The 19,537-nt window shown below is 39.1% G+C and overlaps 1 protein-coding gene across 2 annotated transcripts in view; it reads left to right on the plus strand.

The window, feature by feature from the left end:
• The window catches only part of LOC134648760 (ecdysone receptor), a 360,109-nt gene that overhangs the window by 153,642 nt on the left and 186,930 nt on the right, over positions 1-19,537 (plus strand). The gene's annotated exons all lie outside the window — the stretch shown is intronic.

The following is a 19,537-nucleotide window of genomic DNA, read 5'->3' on the forward strand; positions in this document are numbered from 1 at the left end:
GGTAAAAATGATTTATTTTTTTATGAAAACGTTTGTTATTGAACCTTTAATCTAGGGAGAGACTTTGCTTGCTGGTAAGTACATGTTCTCCCGCTTGTACAGTCGCCATCAGATATATCGGAGCGGCCAAGGTGTTCACAATATCTGAACACGCACTCTAACGCTCTGACAATAGAAGCGTGTTCAGTTATTTGTAAGCGCCTCAGCCGCTCCGATATATCTGATGGCAACTGTACAGTGTACAAGGGCATGTGCTCGGAAGAATTGTTTGAAATGATTTCTTGATTTCTATCACCGCACCGCTCCCCGTGGCGCAAGGTGTTCATCCTCAGATCCTCACACACTAGATGTAACAGCCGTACACTATAAGAGGAATTGCTCCCGCGCGCGCTCCGACTGTGGAATGAGCTCCATACCGAAAATGAGTGTACCAGGGATCGGATACCGGTATTTTTTATATGGGAACGGAAACGGTATTTTTTCGTTCTTTGCTAATTACTTCATTTCTAATTGGGCAATCTAATAATACGAAGTCGTAACCTAAAAACACAACTGTCCTACATTTCGAGTACTTACTTATAAAATAATTCGAAAAATATGGTTATTTCTAAGTTTTTGCAAAAAACCGGTTCCGATCCCTGGAGTGTACAGGTTTTTAAAGGGTCAGCAATAGAATTAGATATATATTTATGATTTAATCTAAAAAGCGTACCTGTTTGAAAAGTTTCACAATAGAGGTTGCATATTTTCCATCAAGCGATCGTATATGCCTGTAACGAATAATTAAAGTTCATACGTACATTTTATTCATGCGATTGACTCATCCAAGGAACAAGAAATATGTAATCAACAAGAGTAATCGACTACTTTTGTAGTGATTTTAGATTTAAAAAAAAATTGTATACCTATACATACTTTGAGGGACGGACATGTAGGTCATACTTAACAACTTTTATTATGACATGACACACTGACATGTAATTCGCCGAAAGGTATGAACAAACAGATTTTTTTGCGTTTTCGGTGTACCTACCTAACAAAATGACCTTATATTAAAGGTATAATAACATGAAAATGCTTTAAAAAATACCCGGAACCCTCGCTTGTTACAGTATGCGGCAAACAGCCAAGTTAATGCGTCATTACACCGGTTGTTTATGCTCCGAACTACTGACCCCTTAATAGCACTGTCACAAACAAAGAAAGGTTTACTTATTTAGGACAACCTATGTATCCTATTACCCAACTTGCGACGTCAAGGCGTTTCAGCACCATTTGCCGCAATGTCAGGCTTTCGGTATACCTATGTTAGCGTTATATCGGTCTATTCTGCCACCAAAAACGGTGTCTACCGGAGTTACATCATATTATAAATCATATAGGTACAACAGGCGAAAGGGACAAAAATGATGATTGCCCAGTTGAGTACAAAGTCAGTGCTAAACAGCACAGATTATTAACAAATTAAAGTTTAGTTATTATTTTTAAACAAAAACAAATATGCATTTGCAAATGTCATTCTTGAAACTAAAAGCAATGTAACCTAAAAATACTATAATAAATCTGTATAGTCTTAATTAATAAACTAATGGATAGTCATTCCCATAATATCCAAGTATCCCATAATATGTACAAAACATTCTAGAAAATTAGATACCTGAATAAATAGAATAATTCAACATCAAAACAAAGCATTAAGCTATTCGCTTCAAACCTTTATTGGCAGACATACGACTCTTCGACACTGAACTCCAGTCACACCCAGGCTACCTAGGTAGCAACTACTCAAAGATGCGAGGCTCAGGCATATGATTATGTAAATCGGTGAACAATAGCCTCACAAAATGAAATTGTCCATCACGACTGAGCTACAAGTTTGAACTGACATTATGGCTGCAAATTGTTTGTTAAGTTTTGTTTCAGTAGCTAAAGTATTGTTGAGAAAATCGAAAGGAATGTTTAATTTTGTGACCTTAATTATTTTTCTAACAGATTTTCAGAAAATGTATTTCTTAAGTTGTTAAGTACCCAAACATTTTTAAATGTATACTTATTAGAGCTATAAACAATTAAATCGAAATACAAGTCTACTTAACTCTTTTTTTACACTTTTGCATCATCCTTTTTATTTGTAATAAATAAATAATTTAAATTTTAATTCATTATAAAATTACGTAGACCTAACTACTTATTATTACTTACTTAATTATTTATTTATTACAAATAAAAAGGATGATGTACTGATTGCTCTTCTTACGTTTATAACAAACCAACTTAACCTTGTATGAAAGGTGCAGGGGGACAATTTCGACTGCGGTGAAATTTCAACTAATTGAAATATCTTCTATGTATTTAACATTATTAGAGGGCGAGAACCAGATAGTGAAAAAATGTTTTTCGCTCCATGTATGTATATGAGTCGTGTTTACATAATTTGATTCATTCCTTAAATCTGTCTATTAGTGATGAATTTCCGCGTGAGTATAACGAACGCGAAATCGTGAAATTTGACGTCAAACTAATTTACAAGACAATTTAGCTATCCATATTGGATGATATAGGTAAGCCAGCGCTCGCCTTACCGACTGCACCTAAACTTATGCACTTTCTCACGCTCGCCCCGCATTGAATGCAACCAATTTTCCACAACGGCAAAAACAACACAAATTCAATTAGGGAAATGGTTTCTGTTTTGCACAGTACAAAGGAGAAATTTATGACTGTAACGTAAATAGTGGTGCTGAGAACTAATCAGCAGATGGCGCTGGAAATAGAACAGAAGCAGTGGGGATGTGGTGCATTGTTGTTTATACAGAAGACTAACTAAAAAGTAGTGAAAGAAGCGATGTACCCACACTTAAGTAGCCGCGGATATATTGAACAATCTAAATTGGTAGCACAGTGCCTATTTATTATTACTTTACGCTCAGTAATTTAATCAGTAATCTATATATTTACGATTAAGGGCCTAAGAAGTGGCACGAAGCTTAATATTAAAACTGAGTAAAATTCGACCACGAAAAACAACTGCACAACTGAAAGATCATGAAAACTCTGCAATAACCATTGTCATAGAATTATTTGACAAATGTAACCTCATTTATATAACAGGTTATTTGCATATGTGTATACATAGAGTCAACTACTCGTACCATTTCAAGCTAATAAAGTCTGTTTTCTTTCTAAAGCAGTTAACAAGTACTCACAAGATACTTGGAGCCAAACTGCTTAAAGTAAAAGTGCCTCGCGGATACTTGTTTATGTTTTTGAATAATTAGCTAAGTGGCGAGCAGCTAACGAGATTAACTTGGAGCTACTAAGCCACCGACATTCTCCAGAAACCGGTTGAGCGATAAATTATTTAGTAACCCTCTATTTTACTGAAAGTACTTAACTTAAACTGAGCAAATGCAGATATACTCGTATGTATATGCAGGAAAAATAATAACTAAATTGTCTACGTCATTGCTAATTCACTAAACATAATTATCTAATAATTTATACACCACACGCAAATAACTAAAACGTAAAAATCCATCTGCAACAATGAAAATAAAATTCTCGCGGCGTTGTATAAGGGTTGTCAGTCTTTTTTTAGGGTTCCGTACCCAAAGGGTAAAAACGGGACCCTATTACTAACCGTCCGTCGGTCCGTCGGTCCGTCCGTCCGTCCGTCCGTCCGTCCGTCCGTCCGTCCGTCTGTCACCAGGCTGTATCTCACGAACCGTGATAGCATGACAGTTGAAATTTTCACAGATGATGTATTTCTGTTGCCGCTATAACAACAAATACTAAAGACAGAATAAAATAAAGATTTAAGTGGGGCTCCCATACAACAAACGTGATTTTTGACCGAAGTTAAGCAACGTCGGGCGGGGTCAGTACTTGGATGGGTGACGGGTGACCGTTTTATTGCTTGTTTTGCTCTATTTTTTGTTGATGGTGCGGAACCCTCCGTGCGCGAGTCCGACTCGCACTTGGCCGGTTTTTTATTGACTATTAGACTCTGAAGTGCTTAGTTAACTTAGTACATTATTCGTTTAGAAATTGTGTACTTAAGTACAAATATTGGCGGAAATTGGATACCATTCGAGATTGGAATTTAAAGGAAATCGAAATCGGAGGAAGTCTGGAGCGTCCTCAAACTAACAAGAAGTACAAGGAACAAAGGCACCCACGAGAAAATAAAATACTTATATTGAACTTTGTCCTTGTCTATGAAATACTATAAATATCTGACTGTGGAATGAACTATCGCCTGCGGTATTTCCGGAACGATACTTAGGTCATACTGAAAATTTCTGGACTGGCCACTTAGAAAAAATAAGTTTTCTCATATATATCAGAATCCAGAAACTTTCAGTATGACCCACGTACGAATACGACCTTTAAACCTTCAGGAAAAGAGCGTACTCCCATATCAAAAGCCGGCAACGCAATCCCTCTGGTATTACAGGTGTCCATGGACGACGGTTATCGCTTACCATAAGTAGCGTCTGCCTCCTACCTGTAATCATTGACTGTTCTCAATTGTTTAGATTGGATCATCCATTTTCAAAAATAATATTTCATAACTTAATTGCACACAAGAAATATTAAAGTTAAAATCATAACATAATAAACACAATGTACAAAGGCGAAAGTACGAGTATCCCTTATATATTTATTTGAGCACTTGAAATAAAAATACAAGACAAAGGAGACCCTTATAACGAGATATACTTGTAGGTTTTTGCAAATTAATAATATTTTAGTTATAACGGAATTAATCAAATAAAAAAGACAGATAAAGAGAAAGATACTAGTACCTAATTACCTACATAACATTGCGTAACGTAACAGCAACGTATCATATATTCTTTCAGAAATATTGGAGGTACCTAACTTACCGCTCACATATAACACTGACGTGCCAAGTCGACTACCTGATATAGATATTCAGAGATTACATGGATAAGACATGAAATACGAGCTGTAATTTAGAGAACAGAAAGCAAAGAGAAATATCCCAGGAATATTAGATAAAACAATGTGAGCTAGAGGTTAAAAGGGTGAAAAGGATAATATTACGTGAAAGGTCTTGCTTTGGCTAATGTATTTTCGGCCGAATTTGACCTTCCCATACAAACGGAGTTTCGTTCTCATTTTAAAACTACGTGTTGGATTGTAATAAAACTTTGCACGTACAATGATAGATAGATAGATAGATAAAGTCAAAGTCATGTAATTTAACTAGATGTACCTACCTCATGACTCTATAGCTCTAGTTTATAAAACAAACGAAATAGAGCATATCGAGTTTAGTATGAAAAACTTAAATTCGTTGTAATTTTTTAACTATGGTACTTATGTAAGCTTCTTAAATGCATATATTTAAGTGCCTTTTTCAGCTCCAGCCTAAATAAATATCTTACTCGTAAGACTAAAAGTGGTAAGTATACGTTTTATAAAGGCACAGAATTTCATAGGCCTTTCTGAATAGTGCAGTAAACCCAACTGAAAAAGCCGATGACTGCGCCCGGTAGATAGCTTATAGGCCGTTTTGTTGTGCTGTCGGCCGAAGCCTGAATCGAGGGCGCCCGATCGATAGCTCCAGACGGCAGACAACACGCGCACTGCGGGCAGATTCATTCACGTCTGGATTGGTGCGCCTAAAGCACAAAATACAGGATGGTTTTGTTATGTCTGACCATACGGTGAGGGGTGATTATGTATGTCATTCGAAACGATTCTAAATATGGAGTCGTTCCCCGAAAATGCGTAAACAATCTGCTGTCTCATACGTAATACATTGTTCAGAAGCCTCACTGTCTATTAAGAAGAACAGACAGCTAAAGCTCATCAAGGTCACGTATCACTGTTTCTTTCTGTCGCGTAGCACGTTTTGTTTCAGCATATGCAATACACCGCGTACAGAGTAGTTTCGATTCCTAGCAATGCTAGAGCTAAATAAATTTTTGTAATCAGTGATATACGGCAATGGGTGACCCTGTTCGAAGTTCCAGCGACGTCACGTTTTTATGTGGAAAGGCAGAAACAAAACGCGCACTGCGGAGAGTGCGGACAGATCACATTTGGATTGGCACGCCTAAAGCACAAAATAGATAATACTTTGTTTAAAAGTCTCACTGTCGAATACCCTAGAAGCAATAAGTAACGTATCACGCTCTAAAACCTTGTTTCAATAATGGTTTACAGTTAAACATGTTCGAAGCACCAGCCGTTATGATTTCGTGACGCCACATTCAGGTAAGTAACATTCCCAAAAAAATGGTTTTTATATGCAGAGGCAGACACAACACACGCTCTGCGGCAGATTCATTCATGTCCGGATTAAAGCCTAAAGCCCTGTCTTGTCACGAGCTTACAGTGAGGCAAGACCCGGTTCGAAACACCACAAAGCTTTTGATGACATCACACAATAAAACTAATAACAACAATACGTGGAGCACTATTTATAGCCTCCTGAGACCCAGAAGCATTTGTTTTGTTTTTAAATTTGAAACCCTTAAGTTACTCAATGAAAGTTCAAAATATTTTTTGGAATATGTACAAAAAATTGTACGCAGGGACTTAGGAGGTTAAAGGTTAATTCGATCGTATGGAAACTGCAACAGCAGCGTTACTGTTGCATAGTAGCTGCTGCAACGTTTGCGTGGGAAATATCACTGTCAATCTCCTTAATACAATGACAGACGGATTGTATATTGAAAAATTTGAAAGTTTTTATTTAGCATAATTATGTATTAGTAGGGCGTTTTTTTTTTTTAAGTAGTCCCCTACACTTTTTTTTTTCAAATTTGGGATTTTTTATATTATTTAATTCTACTCAGAATCACGAGCTCTTTCTATCCTAATAGGAGAAAAAAAGTGTCCTAAGGTTTTTATTTCCATTCCATCACCATTTTTAATAGACTTTGTATGGCGGTCGCGGAATGGAAAGACCGAAAAATGTATGGAAATTTTGGGGACAACTTAAAAAAAAACGCCCAGTAACATTTACATTTTTAGATCCGCTGTTGGTACTTTCATCAATATCACTAGATCTACTTAATTTAGACAGACCTTTGTTATTATACTCCTAACCTTTTCTTTGTGTTATTTTCTACTTGATGGGTAATTTCCCGTCATCTACAGGTTTTCGAAACAAAGAAAATGTTAAAGGTCGGAAAGCATTTTCTCCGGAACGTCTAACCGTTGATTTACTTTATTCTAGAAAATCTCGGTGAGATCAGATAATTTTCGCTTAGGTATCGAAAAATAACCCCGAGGCCGACATAATAAAAATGACTGCTCCATTGGTTACGTATCGCGTCATAGAGCATACCTATTGATGTAAAAAAATTATGTATATTAAGAAATACTACTTTTAGTTTTATATTTAGAGAAAAAGTTAATGTCTCAAGCTTAATACGTTTGTTCTGGTTTACTCAGATTTAAATTCTAGACAATGTGAAGTCGGATTTATTTAAAAGCTTTTTGGTATTTTCGAAGTTATTCCAGTGCACCTTACGAAGGAGATGAAGAGAACGAGATAGAATAACAAGAGAACGAGATAGAATAACAAGAGAACGAGATATTAAATCATTTGAAATTACTAAGTTCGAATGCCGCTCCGGGAACGAAGTGCTCTCGCAAATTTAGTGCTTCCGGTATCCCACTGTAGGTAATAAACTGTGTATGGAACGCTGAGGAAAATGATCCTTTGTTAGTTTTATCGTTTTATGTTAGATTCATTCCTTTATTTGTTTTACGAGTACGTTCGCTTTACGGGTCGTATGTGGAGTAATATATCGGTGGTGTGAGACTGTTTAAAGGATGGCACGGAAACGCGCGGTTTGGTGAAATTGTTACCTATTAGTATTTTACTACCTATTAGCTTAATTTTATAACTAGTTATACAATACACACAAGGCAAAGTCTAATTAAATATATCCTGTCACATTTTATTCGTCCATAAATCTTTTACTACCAGCTATAAATCCTAATCGTAAAAATTCTACATTAAATACCTACCTAAAGAGCACTAGAGAGGTGTTTGCGGTTTAAGGACCTCAATTCTATTTATTTAAATTAGAAGATATTTCGCTAGCCAGCCTTCAATGAAAACAAATTTAAAATTACTAATCCACTTCTAAGCAGCTAATCTAAAAAAAGGAAGACGAAACGACGGAAGGAAGGGAGTCTACCACTTTTCTACACAAAAATCGCTTAGATCTTTAAAACTACTCAAAGGATTTTGATGCGGTTTTTTTAAATAGATAGAGTGATTCAAGAGGAAGGTTTATGTATAATTTGTTAACCCGTGCGAAGCCGGGGCGGGGCGGGTCGCTAGTATTGTATAAAAGGGCATAGTATAAAATTATTATCCATAATATCAATATCGGGGTCTACGTTTGTATGTAGAAGCTGTAGTCCACTATTCTCTTAATAACCGATCTCAAGTCTCAGGGTTTGAAAATCCTCGCTCACCACTATCATTTCGTCACATCTTGATTGCTGCCATTGGATTTTATCACTCTCAATGTGGCAGTAGTCTAGCGTCGTCGCTGGAGCCATCGTGGCACTGGCGTAGTGTAACTATGTCTAGGCACTTAGCCGGGACCATTGATCTATGATCACTAGAGGGAACGTAAGGAGGGAACTCATGCTCCTAATACGAATGGCTATGATTAATGACTAAGCTTCAAACTTAACTTTGCAGTTGTACCCATACACATATCTACCAGCTGCAAATATATTATAATTTTGTAATCGAAGAATATACATTGTACCTACAGTTTTCGTGAAATCACCTAGAAGCACCCTTTACGTTTTTTAAATGTTTGGTTTTAGGGTTTCGTAGCCAAATATCAACGTCATTCAAAATAAGTTTAATTAAGGGTTTTAATGCAAAAGTATAAACGGTAATTTTGAATATTTGCACATCCTAAAAAGTTCGGGAGAATTGATGTGTCAATGGATACTTTTCAAAAAAAGCTCGTTCTAATCGCGCAATCTATGGGAGGTAGTCTAGCAATAATTTGCATGTAAACTGCAGCCAGGCGACGCTCGTGTGAGTCGTGCGCTATAAGAATCACTCCCGTGATTACGGACATCGATTCCTTAGCGCCATCCTGGAACTTGGCAAGCGACGGGTTAGGTAACGATGGTTTTTAGGGTTCCGTAGCCAAATGGCAAAAAACGGAACCCTTATAGATTCGTCATGTCTGTCTGTCTGTCCGTCTGTCCGTCCGTATGTCACAGCCACTTTTCTCCGAAACTATAAGAACTATACTGTTGAAACTTGGTAAGTAGATGTATTCTGTGAACCGCATTAAGATTTTCACACAAAAATAGAAAAAAAAACAATAAATTTTTGGGGTTCCCCATACTTCGAACTGAAACTCAAACATTTTTTTTTCATCAAACCCATACGTGTGGATCTATGGATAGGTCTTCAAAAATGATATTGAGGTTTCTAATATCATTTTTTTCTAAACTGAATAGTTTGCGCGAGAGACACTTCCAAAGTGGTAAAATGTGTGTGTCCCCCCCCTGTAACTTCTAAAATAAGAGAATAATAAAACTAAAAAAAATATATGATGTACATTACCATGTAAACTTCCACCGAAAATTGGTTTGAACGAGATCTAGTAAGTAGTTTTTTTTTATACGTCATAAATCGCCTAAATACGGAACCCTTCATGGGCGAGTCCGACTCGCACTTGGCCGCTTTTTAATTTCACGAAACACACACAAAATGTCCATTCCATTACGTCACGTTTTATAATAAGAAAAATTTTCACTTGTATGGACGTGATCACGTGACGTAGTGGAATGTACAATTTTCATACAAATTTTTGGGACAAGTTTTTTTATCATCAGGATTGAATATGCTAGTGATTCTGAGTTGAAAGAACCCAAAAACACCAGGATCTGTGAGAATCGGGTTTTCAATATTTATTTTAGAAAACGCCCACACACACACACACACATAGTGGTACAAAACTAACGAGGTATTTGGGCGTTTTTTTTTGTTGTCCCCTACACTTTTTTTTCAAATTTGGAATTTTATATGTTATTTCTAATCAGAATCACGAGCTCTTTCTATCCTAATAGGAGAAAAAAAGTGTCCTAAGGTTTTTATTTCCATTGCGTCACCATTTTTCATAGACTTTGTATGGCGGTCGCGAAATGGAAAGATCGAAAAATTTATGGAAATTCTGGGATACTTTTTTTCTCCTATTAGGATAGAAAGAGCTCGTGATTCTGAGTAGAAATAAAATAAAAAATCCCAAATTTAAAAAAAAATGTAGGGGACAACAAAAAAAACGCCCATTTCCCATGTATTTGGGTTTTCTCATCTCATTTTTATCCCCAGGTTTAATACTTTTGAATGTATTTAGGTCAAGCTACTTATCAATGAATAATGCATTTATTGAAAATTGTTATTGTTAATTAAATTCCTTTTATCTTTGCGTTTTATTATTATAACAATGTGCACCTGTTGTGATTGTACGTGGGTGCCTTCAATTCCTGCATAATATTTTGATGTATTCTTTCGCAATTGCTATAAAGTATAAGGGAAGTGGGCGGTGATGTATAGGCTATAAAACCTTTTCAATGTTCTGTTCTATTTATTGATTAGGAAGTAAATATCTTAAAGCCACGTTGACTCTAATAAGCTATTGATAATCGGTAAATACTTATCAGGTATTGTAAATGTGCCTTTCTGCCACAGAGAGTATAAACACAGTAAACACGGAAGTGAAAACTCAATGACATCTTACGTCTTACGCTCTCGGGAGTTTAACATTTTTTCCCCATCACATTTGTTGGGACATCTTACGTCTTACGCTCTCGGGAGTTTAACACTTTTTCCCCATCACAAAAAGTACACAGCGCCGCTAAAGAAGTTTTCACTTCAAAAATAATTGTAAATGTCAGTGTCTCGATCACCGATTAAACATGTTCGTTATCTTAAAAGTTTACCGGTAAAACCATGACACATTCTGTTTTGTATGCTTGAAACTCACCCGATTTGCATATTGCAAGAAGCGCGAAAGCGCAGCTATTCCTTGAAAACAAAGAGAATAAAATCTATAGTCTAGTTCCTTATAACGGAAGATAGTATGCAATCTAAGTAATATTTTCCATTTTAAAATTTGCATCCTTCCCAGGTGGGTTTCAGGTGAACGCAGCATCCCATAAAAATGTATTGGAACATGAAATAACAATAAAACTATTACACAAACAGTCTTCGGGAGTTGGAACAATCGCAACTTCGCTTTATGTGGGAACTTCTGAAATATCTCGCGCTCTCGAGGAAAATTACAGAATTTACCGACACCGGGGGTGTCGTCTTTTCATAAATTTCAAAATTCTGTTTCAAATTTACAAGTGGAAACTTGACATCTTATAAGTAACTGTTATAAATCATTTAAAAAGAGTTTCTTTCTATGATCTTGCCAACTAATAGTATCATTAATCGCGTTGTGACCGCTGCAAATCAAATCGTACACTCATGCGTTGTTTATGTTTTGAAATAAACAACGTTCATAGAAACATAGAGAAAAAAATACATAGAGTGCTCACTCCATACATCAGTTCAGACTATTAATTTCAGTGTCTACATCTAGCATCGAGTAGCGGAACTATCAGTACTGCTACTTGACAATAGATGTTGCAGTACTGATAGTTCCGCTACTCGATGCTAGATGCTAATAGTCTTTTTGGTACTAAAACTGATGTATGGAGTGAGCACTCTATGTATTTTTTTCTCTATGATAGAAAAGAGGGTAACGTTTCGTTTCACGGCAAACCCAAACAACTCAACGACAGCGCTAGTAGGTATGCATAGATTTTGTGCCCGCAGCGGCGTTGCCATGGAAACCCCACAATAGCGCCTATTTGTTGAGCTTGATTACGTACAACACGTGATCCAAAGTTCTCTTTTAGAAAAATACCTGCTGATTTTGTCGATCATGTTTGTGACGTAATTTTTGAACCGTTATAACATTTATTAACCGAGTATGGTTTCCCTGGCGTTGTTCTTTCGTATTTGAATTACCACTGTAAATAATTTTTAAGCTAAGCCATTATAAATATCAGTACTCCAGATTTCGGCTAGGCAACATTTTTAAAAGCATAAGATAAAAGACCTATTATAGATCGAGAAAAGCATCACTCGTATTTTTCTTTTTCTTTTTGTATTATTTTTGTCAGATAGTTGTAGTAAATATGTATACCTACTGGCTGTAAATGTAAATACAATAGGACATACAATAAGAGCAAACGATGATCTATATTCGTCACGTTATGACCAAGACGAATCGAGCTAGCTCTTAATGGTTATTACAAGCCGAGACATGAAGTCGATTTTCAAGACATTCGACAACACCCAGTACCCACGCGGGAGAACTTCAGTAATGCGATTTCCAGACATGTGCTGAATGTAAAATCGGTTCTGCGAGATGACAGCCTGTGGGTTTACTGCTCAGACCTGGCTATGTGTTCTCATTGCATGCGCGATGCATGGCCGAGTCGAACTCATGAACATACCACTGTAACGTGACCTCGAGATCCGTAATAAGCAACTAAGCGTGATCCGAAAACGCTCTTCTGCTGGTTTTCGCTGTGGAGACCGAGCGGTTGGAATGGTTCTGGTCTAGCAGGGATAGATGAAAAGATTGCTCAAATAGAATCGGTTCAGGGACATCACGTAGACATTTTATCGGCAAAGGAAGTCTGATGGTCTGCCAATGCAGGGATTTCTTTTAATCAAATATATCGTCGCATCTACGGACTTCAGAAGGACGAATAAAAGTATTTACGTCAAGTTTACTACTCGTATTGAAATAAATGCAACTAACTAGCATTTTCAGCAGCTGCGCGTGAGTTCGATAAAACAAAACAAGGAACAACTTAATAATAGTTTTTAAAATAGGTGTAGGTTAACAGGTCTCGCGCATTTTTATATCCTTGAGCACCTATTCGTTGTTATTTCTGTATTAATCATCGCATTATTTAAGTCACAATTTACATAGGTACACACAATGTCCAATGTTGTTACACTCCATACAAACATTAAGACACCTCAGAACTCAGAATTTGACTTGACATTAAATAAAAATAACAATGAATTTAAGTCATGACAAAGACCATAGCCCGCATCAAACGAAGGGCATGATGCGCAGCCGGTCGATATGGCTGATTGCGTTGCGCCATAGCAAATTGCTCAACTTAAATTGTATACAATTCTTTATGAGAGCACAATAACAAATATGGGCACGATTTGTTAATATAAGGCGCGGACCGGTTTGATTTTGTTTGACACTTCGCTTCATTTGCATTTGCGAAAGTGGCTACGGGCTACGAATCAAGATCTGTGGTCGATTGTAATAATCATACTCCTTCCTCAGTCGTTCCCTCAATACAATGGATCGTGACATCATTGTCCTTCTTTTGAGGACAAGGTTCCTCCATAGGCGTCTGTTCCACGCCAACCGCATGGCTTCGTGCAATTTTAATTGCATATAGGTGCAGTAATTTGGGTACAGAACACCATCTAGCATCAGGGGGACTGGAGTATTAGGTCTTCAACTCCAGACTCCAACTCCACTTCAACTTTGCCCGTCATTATAACATCCAGACTGTCCGAGGAGCGACGTCATAATGATACTAGCGAACAGTTACAGTCGAAAGTTTTAATTTATGACCCATTTTGTATCTCATCACAGTGACAATAGTATGAGGTCTCTAGCGACTTTCATATTGATTGTCACTGTAACAAGGTACGAAATCAAAAAAAAAAAAAAAAAAGAATTTATTGCGAAGCGAAATGAAATTCATAACAAAGCAAATCATACAGAAAGCTCATCCACCTCAGGCTTCGTCAAATTAAAATGCATTTTGTCACATATGTCATCCGCAACACGCATCGTCAAATTATAAAGGAAATTGGTCATTACAAAATACATAATAATAAGCCATAAACCTATATCCTAATCCGGTAAGTACCCGGCACAAATGTCCCCAAAATACCAGCGGCGTTCCCGCGCTGAATAGCCAACGATATACGCTGGACCAGGTACGAACCAGACCTAGGATCGCAACCCCTATCCCGCAAGCGTTTTCCCAGGTCCCTCACAAAAACCTTCGCCTCGGAACACCAAGGACCAGCCGACTCAACAGCGAGAGGGACAAAATCGTAAACCGGCTTCAAGTTTGAGTACTTGGCATGTTTCTGTCTCGCGGCGTTCTCCGCAGCCCCCCCAGCCGCACGTATTGTCTGTGCAAGATGCGATGCGGCAAAGGTGCTCACACATGTAGCATCCCACAACAGACTCCGACCTTTAGCCCAAGGAACAAGAGTGAGACCGTCTGGCCTCTTCCCGTCCGTCCGACTAAGACCCTGGGGTTCCAACACGCACGGCAGGTTAGCCAACACCATCGCTCTGCGCACAATATCATTAATCGCATGATGTCGAGGAAACCTACCAGCACACCGCGCACAACTCAATCCATGGTGCCCGTTTGCCTCCACCATCACCCCACAGACGCACACATGAGGCTCGCACACAGTACACCCGAGCCTTAAAGCAGCACCAATCCTTGGGGAATCGTTATCTAACAACGTCCCCAAGTGCGAAGACGGCAAGGCGTGTAGCCAGGCCCCAGACTCAGGTGCAACCACCGCTTTTAACCGAGCCAGCTCTACCCCCGCCGCGCCTCTCAGCAACTGCTCGTACATCTGACGGCATAAAACGTCATCCCAAGACCTCTGAGCCCCAAGGTCGTCCGGACGCGCGTCGTCAGAACAGCGAACAGACCACTCATCCAATGCAGCACCCAGAAAAGGCATGTGAACATCACCCTCACTGATGGATAAAATGCGCGCCACCAGACCCCGCGACGCGTGCGAGAAAGCAAGAAATGCTACAAGCCCCACGTCCTGCATGCGACGTACTCCCAAACCGCCATGTCGAATGGGAAGAGCAGCCTGACACCACTGAGATCCCTCAAACCTGACATTAAGGATGGACTCTAAACCGCCTTGGAGTACCTGATCGAACTGCAACACAACCTGCATATGCATCCACGTCGGCGCCGCTCTCAAAGTGTATGTCACGCGTGGAATCGACAAACAGTTACGCAACAACACCAGAGACACGTGCGCCGTTAAATGCTGCAAGTGTTTCATAGATTCCGAAAGCGCCACGGTCTTCTCCTGGACCACCTGACTAACCCCTTCCGGAAAAATTGGCGCCCCAAGAAGCGACAGCGATGACCTCTCCACCAACCTCAAGCCGGGCAAAGCCGCTTCAAAATCTGCTATTGACCCCCCCCTATCCGGGCTGCAAAGAAACAATTCGCACTTCTCAGCATTTATTTGTAAACCAACGGCGGCCAAAGCCTCCACAAGCTTCCTCACATCATCCAACACAACATCCGGCGCTCCACCTAACGTTCCATCATCCAAATACCAGATGTTTAAAGGAGAGACTAATGATCTTATAACACCCTGTACGGCCAGGCAAAAAAGAAGAGGCCCCAACGGGTCCCCCTGCTGAGCACCCACCCGTGACGCAATCGGATTAGTGCCATAGAAGAGATTACTCGGTGAGGAATAACATTGATGAAGGAAGGGATATAACGAAGGTACACGATCCTTAACCTCTCTCAAAATTACATCCCTCTCCACAGTATTGAAAGCGTTCCTAATATCTACTTTCAGAAGCACAGAAGAAACATTTTCCTGAGCCATAGCAAAAGATCGCACCGCATGAATGGCCGCCTCACACCCCAAAGGCGTACCAAAGCCAACCTGAAATGGCTGAAGATATTTCGCCATTTCTTCCTTGACTGCACGACAAGCAAGCTTTGAAACAAGGCGTCGCAACGTGTTCCCAACAGCAATAGGCCTAATCCCACCATCCCTCTTCGCTAGAGCACACAACGATGCCCCATACAGATATGGACAAGCTTGGGGATTAACCATACCACGCAAAAGGAAGTTGCAGAGCCTTGTAAGAGATTCTAATAGCTTACTCCCATTGTCACCTGCTGACAAAGAAGTTAGTTCTTTTAAATGCTGAGGGCGCAAACCATCCAGCCCAGAAGCAGACCCATTATAAAAGGACCCCAAAGCGCCCACAACCTCCTCCTGCGTCACCGTCAGGAATGGACTAGACAGATCAGGGTCAGGGGGGAAATCCAACTGCCTCGAAGGTGATGGGTGCTTTCCGACCAAAGCCTCCAACGTATCTGCATTAGCCGGAGCGAGGGTGGAATCAGAGAACAAAAGACGGACTGCCCCTCTCAAGTCCCCATCATGCACTTTCGCCTCAATAGTACGGTAAACCGAACTTGTCTTAAGACCAATTTCAGGTGGAAAGTACAGACAACAACTGTCAATATTCTCCTTAACCTTCGAAGTTAAAGACCCGTGATTAGCGCCCTCCGGAACCCTCAAAGCCGTAAATGAAAAGGTGAGCAGCGCAAACCAATCTTTCAACTCATTATTGCTCAAACAATCTTGAATTATCCCACACAACTTTCCTGCGGCCAGATTCCTCGCCCCCTTCGGAACGTGCCGCAACACCCTAACATTCTTCTTCAGCTCGGCCAACTTTGCAATCTCAACATCGTTCCCCACTCCTAGCCCAAGCTCCTCACCAGCCCCAGGTGCCTGCACACCAATCACATCCCTATGCACACGACTAATATGTACATTTAGGCCCCTAGGTACCACGTATGAAATGGGTCATAAATTAATATATTCGACCGTACTATTATTAAGTAACGAACACGTCTGTAAAAAGATAGCCTCTGTATAATGTGGATACATATCTACAACTAGCTAAACCTATCGTTATGGAGTTCCTTACCACTGAAGCTTGCTGATGGCTTCCCAATTTATCCAACTGTGAACGTTTAGTGAGTATGTTAACTAAACTTGACATTTCGAAGACATAATATGCAAATGAATACCATTAAAACCTGATTAGATAAAATAAACCAAGCGATAAAATTCTTCCTTTTTTGTAACATGCCAAAGAGCACTAAAAAAATAGCACAAAGAATACACCAAATACCTAGTTAACAACGCAAACAACCAATTGATAATATTGCAGAAAAATAACATAGTATTCATTCCCCTTTGAAAGGTCTCGGATGCAATTTTAACTTAAGCGAAGACTTGCCATTTCATAAAAATGCCAATTCCAGCGACAACAGGAAAATAATACAGAAGTCAATGTGGAAAGAATTGCAAATAAGACGATATCGAATGCTTACCTACGATATTAGTTATTCAGAATGACTCTGTTTTCTTCAAGAAACCCCTTCTACCAATAACGCAGCATAAAATTTTACCTACATCGTTGCATACTTCAAAAGGTATCAAGTTATCAACTGAACTATTTTATCTCGATTGTAACGTTTGCGTTCAATTGTTTGAATTGCAAATATTGGTAGTTTATGGTTTTGCTATTGTATTTTGCGTACCAATATAATACAATCTAGTCATTTATCATGGTTTATTTATTTTACTAAGTACTGGTTGTACAAAACCTTCTGTAAATGTAACAATAGTTCGTTTTACTTTTATTGCAAGCAGTTTGCAGTTGTATCTTTAAGGAATATTAGTCATGTATCTGGTTTATCACTGGACAAGTGGACACTACTAAATAAAAAATATAACGCTCATCCTGCCCTGCGAGTATAGTATTTTTCACATAGCATGGGGTACGGTGACCGGTACCGAACCCAACGTACAGTTGTCAAGCTGTCATCTCAATATAATTATATTTTGCGTTTTATGGTTATAAATTGTATGGTCATCTTTACAGCCAAGTATTTTTTACAGAGCTTGGGATCGGAAACACCGTACCCGAGCTTTTAAGCCTAAGTATAACATTAAAGGATATCCTAATAATCGCCTAATGTGCATCGCTGCAGTTAAATAAATGCAAATATCCATTCAAACATGCCAACAGATGTTGATAAATGCGTCTAGTCTATAATATGACACGTCGTTCTGAAACCGCTCGTTACTTTTATAAAATATACGATGAAACGACCGGTCGCGGTCACCTTGCGGATTGAGCTCTTCCTTTATACGGCCAACATTTTGCCCAAATGTGTCATTGACTCGACGGAGCTGTGACATTAGTGAACTGTTTGCATCAATTGTTTATTTTTTCAGTGACTGAAATAAATATGACTAATTAAAATACGATCTCTTTGTGACTGCGAAAATGATGATAACTAGACGGCAATTGGGCGTTGTTTTGTTTGTTGTCCCCTACACTTTTATTTCAAATTTGGGATTTTTTATGTTATTTCTACTCAGAATCACGAGCAAAGAGCTCGTGATTCTATCCTAATAGGAGAAAAAAAGTGTCCTAAGGTTTTTATTTCCATTACGTCACCATTTCTCATAGACTTTGTATGGCGGTCGCGGAATGGAAAGATCGAAAAATGTATGGAAATTTTGGGACACTTTTTTCTCCTATTAGGGTAGAAAGAGCTCGTGATTCTGAGTAGAAATAACATAAAAAATCCCAAATTTGAATAAAAAAGCGTAGGGGACAACAAAAAAATGCCCAATTAAGCACAGTACACGACCTACGGACGCTTGCAACTCTGGGACTCGCGTGTTCTTTGCCGAATTAGTTAGTGGATACCGTAGAAATAGGAAACGGAGTAATACTAAGATGGTAGAAGTAAAGAATCCATCAACTTCTTGTTCGTATATAGCCGTTCCAATTCTATTAAATTCAAAATCCAAAAAACTAAGACTAAATATAATGAAATGGTGATGTCGCTTGGTCTTTTATTATACTTGGCAGTATGGTTATATGTTGCGTGGTGATTGGCCGTGTGGTGGCCGGCTTTAGAATAGCGCCAACCCTTACATGGGATAAGGGTGCCGTACGAGGCGACTAAGTCCACAAACGAAGCAAAAAGCTGTTTCGTCGCAGGGGAGATGGACCTCTTAGCATTGGCTTGCAATCCATCTAGGAGAAGGATACTCCTAAATTAAATCCCGGAATGGAGTTACCGTAAGGCGCGAGTAGGATCCAACCTAAAATAAGCAGCAGATTCCTGCAGCCGACCTGCCTCCACATGTATTGGCTCGCCTTTCCTGTGGGTTAAGACAGTGAAGCCGAGAGGGTAATGCAGGTGCTGGGCATCCCTGCGTTTCCTTAATTCCGTCCCAGGCGGTGTTAAGTTTGGAGAGGTCATTGTCTCTCCGATTTGCACCATAAATCGTCTGCAATAGACACAAAGGCCAATGGAATGGTATTAGATAAATAGATAGATAGATAGAAACTGCCTACGATCGGTAGATAGTTGAAGTAATAACCCGACGAAGGGTAAGCCTCCGCGAAGGTGAAGGCGAGGCAATAAGGGCACCGTGTCGTCCCCACGCAGCCGTTAACGTTTATTTCTATATTGACGACTACTGTAAAAGTAAGTTGGCTATATTAAGGCTGGCGTCCACTAGACTCGCCCGAGGCGAATCGAATCGCAATAATTCGCCTCCTAT

Source organism: Cydia amplana, chromosome 6, assembly GCF_948474715.1.
Source record: "Cydia amplana chromosome 6, ilCydAmpl1.1, whole genome shotgun sequence".
Classification (NCBI taxonomy): Eukaryota; Metazoa; Arthropoda; class Insecta; order Lepidoptera; family Tortricidae; genus Cydia; species Cydia amplana.